The following is a 5,342-nucleotide window of genomic DNA, read 5'->3' on the forward strand; positions in this document are numbered from 1 at the left end:
ATGAGCTCGCACTCAAGCTGGCGACCTTGGGGTCTCAAACCTGGGTCCTTCGCATCCCAGTCCGATGCCCTATCCACTGCGCCACTGCCTGGTCAGGCTGTATTTAACTTTTTAAAAACAAAATATTAAACAATTTAATTTTGTGAATTAAAAAAAGCAGCACATAAATGTACACTATCACAGGGCAACCAGATTTTTTTTTCTTTATGTTGTCTGTGGATGACCCCTTTTTCTTTTTTTTTTTAAATAATTTTATTTTTTTAATGGGGCAACATCAATAAATCAGGATACATATATTCAAAGATAACAAGTCCAGGTTATCTTGTCGTTCAATTATGTTGCATCCCCATCACCCAAAGTCAGATTGTCCCCTGTCACCTTCTATCTAGTTTTCTTTGTGCCCCTCCCCCTCCCCCTTTCCCTCTCCCTCTCCCCCCTCCCCCCGTAACCACCACACTCTTATCAATGTCTCTTAGTTTCACTTTTAGGGCAACCAGATTTTATTACTTGCCCAATACTGTCTGAGGAGTAGTGATATAGGCATTGTTACATCCTAGGAGACAGGCCACAGCAGACGCAAAGTAAATTTGAATCAGTTTTATTGCAGACCTGCACAGGGACTGCAGGCAACCCATGCAAGGGAGCACTGCAGCCCCCCAAACCTGCGCAGGGACTGCAGGCAACCCACGCCTCCGAAGAGACTGGAGCACTGCAGCCAACCAAACCTGCGCAGCCAACAAACTGCGCAGGGACTGCAGCCCCCCAAACCTGCACAGGGACTGCAGCTCCGAGCTTCTAAAATGGCTCCTTTTTATAGGGTGGCTATCTAGGATGAGCAAGCATCATACAGAAGCTGATGTGGCTGTTAGTCATTGGCTAGGGAGGTTATGCGCAGTTACAGGGGCCGGCATAGCAACAGGGGCCGGTTTTAGCTTAGTGGCGAATTTCAAACCTAAACTTCTGATAAGGGTCTCTGACTCAATGCAGGATGTTGCTGAACTCTTTGTTCTCAGTGTCACAGGGACCTTGTACACTCTTGGCAGCCCCAGCATGTCAGTACTCCCTGAATCTAACATTTGGGGGCTCATCAGTGGGGAGAATGGTATAAGGCTAGGGCTCATGAGAATTTTCTACTTTAGCTGTAGCTATAAGCTAATTAGGTCAGGGGTCCTCCCTAGTATGTGCTGGCTCCATATATTATAAAAACTCAAAGAAAGAATTCCTACAGAGTCTATGTACCTGTGGGAGAGATAGGTATGTTCTAAAATTTTTAGGTTCATGTATTATTTCTTTGGAGCATATACATTCATTTACTAATCATTAGAAAAAAATTCTTTTTCCTTCTGTTTTTACATTTCAAAATTTTATTTGTCACAGATGTTGGTCATACCTGTGAATATCTTTTTTTTGTGTGTGACAGAGACAGAGAGAGAGACAGAGAGAGGGACAGATAGGGACAGACTGACAGGAAAGGAGAGAGATGAGATGCATCAATTCTTCGTTGTGGCTCCTTAGTTGTTCATTGATTGTTTTCTCATATGTGCCTTGACAGCGGGGGTGGGGGGTGGGGTAGGGGGAGCTACAGCAGAGTGAGTGACTCCTTGCTCAAGCCAGCAACCTTGGGCTTCAAGCAAGCGACCTTTGGGCTCAAGCAAGCAACCTTTGAGGTCATGTCTATGATCCCACACTCAAGCCAGTGACCCCACGCTCAAGCTGGTGATCCCGTGCTTAAGCTGGCAACCTCAGAGTTTCGAATCTGGGCCCTCCATGTCCCAGTCTGACACTCTACCCCTTGTGCCACCTCCTGGTCGGGCTTGTGAATATCTTATCTCTTAACTTCGTTTACTATCTCTCTTTGCTAGCAAATAGTGTTTTTTAGCAACTCTTAGAGAATTTTCTGTCAATTTCATCCCATTAAAAGAAAATCATTAAAGAAATTCACTTTGGTTGTGGTTAACCAATTTAGTAAACATGTGATGGGGAGAGGCTTTGAAAAGTGAGGAACCAGTATGGGGTTTTTTGATGTCCAAAGATTTTCGTGAACAGAGAACTGTGCAATCACTTTAATTTTTAGATTAAAATGGGAGTGACCCATTCAAATCAGTTTTGTTAAGATTTAAGGCCATTAAAAATCCATTTATTCTATCTATAGATTCTATTAAGATGTCTTTATTTTTTCCTTGATTAATGTTTGATTAAATCAAACTGAACTGATTTTCCTTTAACAATAAGAGTCAGTACAACTTAATGAATATCACTCCCTTATATTTTTTAAAACATTTATATTTTAATATATTTTACTCCCCTTTAGATAACTGAAATGCATATTTATAACCCTAACAAGCAAAATATTCTCAAATTCTTAACTTTTATAGAGCAAATATGTTAAATTTAGGAAGAAGCTCAAGTTCTCTTAAATATTCCAATTATATTTATGAAATTAGTCAAATTATCTTAAACTTTTAAACAAGTCTTAAAGCAGTTGACTCAATTTAAATTGAAAGCCCAAGGGGTAATCTGCCAGCTTCTCTATTTATCAAAATATCTTAAATATTTCAAACATAACAAATACATGAGATTATCCCAATGACTTAAAATTCATTTACACACATTCAGTTTTAATTTACTTGATCTCTCTACTTAAATTCTAAACTATTCTGGGTGTTATTTATCCAGAAGATTTTTGAGGCTAAGACTCAGGACCCAAGATACATTTTCAGTGATTTTTGTCAACATCTCAGATAGATTCTCTGAGTCCTTTTTTTTTTTTTTTTTTTTTTTTTTTTTTTGCATTTTTCTGAAGCTGGAAACAGGGAGAGACAGTCAGACAGACTCCCGCATGCGCCCAACCGGGATCCACCCGGCACGCCCACCATGGGGCGACACTCTGCCCACCAGGGGGTGATGCTCTGCCCATCCTGGGCATCGCCATGTTGTGACCAGAGCCACTCCAGCGCCTGGGGCAGAGGCCACAGAGCCATCCCCAGCGCCCGGGCCATCTTTGCTCCAATGGAGCCCTGGCTGCGGGAGGGGAAGAGAGAGACAGAGAGGAAGGCGCGGCGGAGGGGTGGAAAAGCAAATGGGCGCTTCTCCTATGTGCCCTGGCCGGGAATCGAACTCGGGTCCTCCGCACGTTAGGCTGACGCTCTACCGCTGAGCCAACCGGCCAGGGCACCTTTTTTTTTAACAGAGAAAGAGAGAGAGTCAGAGAGAGGGACAAATAGGGACAGACAGGAAGGGAGAGAGAAGAGAATCATCAGTTCTTTGTTGCGGCACCTCCGTCGTTCATTGATTGCTTTCTCATATGTGCCTTGACTAGGGGGCTACAGCAGACCCAGTGACCTCTTGCTCAAGCCAGCAACCTTTGGGCTCAAGCTAGTGACCATGGAGTCATGTCTATGATCCCATGCTGAAGCCAGTGACCCTGCGCTCAAGCTGGTGAGCCCTGCTCAAGCCAGATGAGCCTGCGCTCAAGCCGGTGACCTCTGGGTTTCAAACTTGGGTCCTTCGCATCCCAGTCCGATGCTCTATTCACTGTGCCACCACCTAGTCAGGCTCTGAGTCCTTTTTAGAGCCATTATAATAAGTAAGGTGACCAACTTTTTACAATGAAAAGGACAAAAATAAATTGAAGAAAATATTGTAAATAAAATAAACATTTTATTCATTGCAACAATAATACACTATAATATGATAAATGCATAATAAAAACATTTGCAATATTTTATATTATAATTATGCTTACATGCCTATTTATTTTGAATAATAACTGTAAGAAAATAGTACTCATTTACGATACAAATATGTCACATTACACGCAATGGATCGACTCTGCATCGATCGAATATGGACATTTACAGATTAGTCTTCCAACATCAAAAAGGAAGACATGAGTGACGTCACGGAAATGGCGCCGTGAGCAGCGCGTCCGACAGATCTCCCCAAAATCACAACAAATTTATCAACTAGAAACAGAAAAATTTATCCTCGGAGCATTCCGGAGTTCCACACAAACTGAAAGCGAAAGGACTGTTATCACTTGAATCTGAGAGATGAGGGTGTGGAGGAAGCTAACTACCGCAGGGACGTTCATTCAAGCTGCGGAGGGAGTGCGCCTGTGGTGAGTCGGCCCACACTCGGGAGAGGTGAGCAGCCTCCGGCGCGCGCCCGGTCCGGTTGCAGAGCGAGCACCGCTAACGTTCCCAGCGGCCCGCGCACTGCGAGTGAGAGTCCCCAGCCACCGGTGCCTGGAGCACCCCATTCGCACGCGTGCCCTACTGGCCCGCACACCCAGGGTGCCCCATTATCCTGCGCCCGGTGCGCTCCAGCCGCCAGCGGCGGGGCGAGCAGGAGAGGCGCCAAGGCGGTCTTCCCTACTTGGGAGATTCTCTCCATGGGGGGGGCACCTCACCCAGCCATTCAAGCTAACAATCAAGCGTTGGGGGAGGGGCGTGCAGGCAGCCTGAAATACCTTCGGGAGCACAGCTGCGGACCCAATCACTGAAATTAGCTTAACCCATGAAATCTGTGCACCCACGGGCTCTAATTGATAAGATCTCTCTCAGTTCAGCGATCCAAGATAAGAGGCGTGATATTTCTTAGTGCCTCTCGCTAAAGGGGCGGGGGCAACTTCTGACTGATAGAGCCTCCATATTCAGGGATAAACGCTAACAAGAGGGACTTGGCAGATAATAAGATCTTTACTACACTAGTCGCAAGCAGAGACTAGTGCCTCTTCTTCCCAGCCAAAACAGGCTACAAAGTGTGGAAAGCCTGGGTTGAGTGGTCCAACTGAATGCTAGGTGCTGAACAGACACCTTGACAACAATTGACTCCCATCCCCGCCTGATTACACTGGAGGCTCTGACTGCCAGAGCCTTTCCCAAAGCCTTGCGCTGAGTGGGGATAGAGTGGGGATTTCCTAGCTCTTTGAGCCTCTTACTCCCCAGGCAGAAGCAGTAGCAGCCTTATAGCTGGATCACCAGGCTGCTAATTCAGGAAGGGGGGACTAGGAGAGAGACTCCAGGAAAGCAAACTCTCTCATCGTTGGACCCTGCAAACGCCAAAAAGCCTTGACTACCAGCAAGACTAAAGCCAATTATATGACATTGCCATAGAACCCCATCAACTGCAAATCCCTACCTAAGTGTGACACAGGGGCAGAGCCTGGGGTACAGAGTCACCGACCAGGAAGAGGGAGAGAAAAGAAAAAGGAAGAAGTTAACCTCTCAAAATCAAGAAAAATCCACAGACTTTACAACTTGTTCCACTAATTTTTTTTTTTGCTGTTGTTTGTTTCTTATATCTTATTGCCTTTATTATTATTATTTCTATTTCCTCCA

The 5,342-nt window shown here is 44.9% G+C and overlaps 1 non-coding gene across 1 annotated transcript; it reads right to left on the reverse strand.

The window, feature by feature from the left end:
• Nucleotides 1-3,097: 3,097 nt before the first annotated feature.
• TRNAV-AAC (transfer RNA valine (anticodon AAC)) lies at nt 3,098-3,173 on the reverse strand. The gene has a single exon. It is a non-coding gene; the product is annotated as a tRNA-Val (tRNA).
• Nucleotides 3,174-5,342: the final 2,169 nt, after the last annotated feature.

This window comes from Saccopteryx leptura, chromosome 1 (genome assembly GCF_036850995.1).
Source record: "Saccopteryx leptura isolate mSacLep1 chromosome 1, mSacLep1_pri_phased_curated, whole genome shotgun sequence".
NCBI classification, from domain to species: Eukaryota; Metazoa; Chordata; class Mammalia; order Chiroptera; family Emballonuridae; genus Saccopteryx; species Saccopteryx leptura.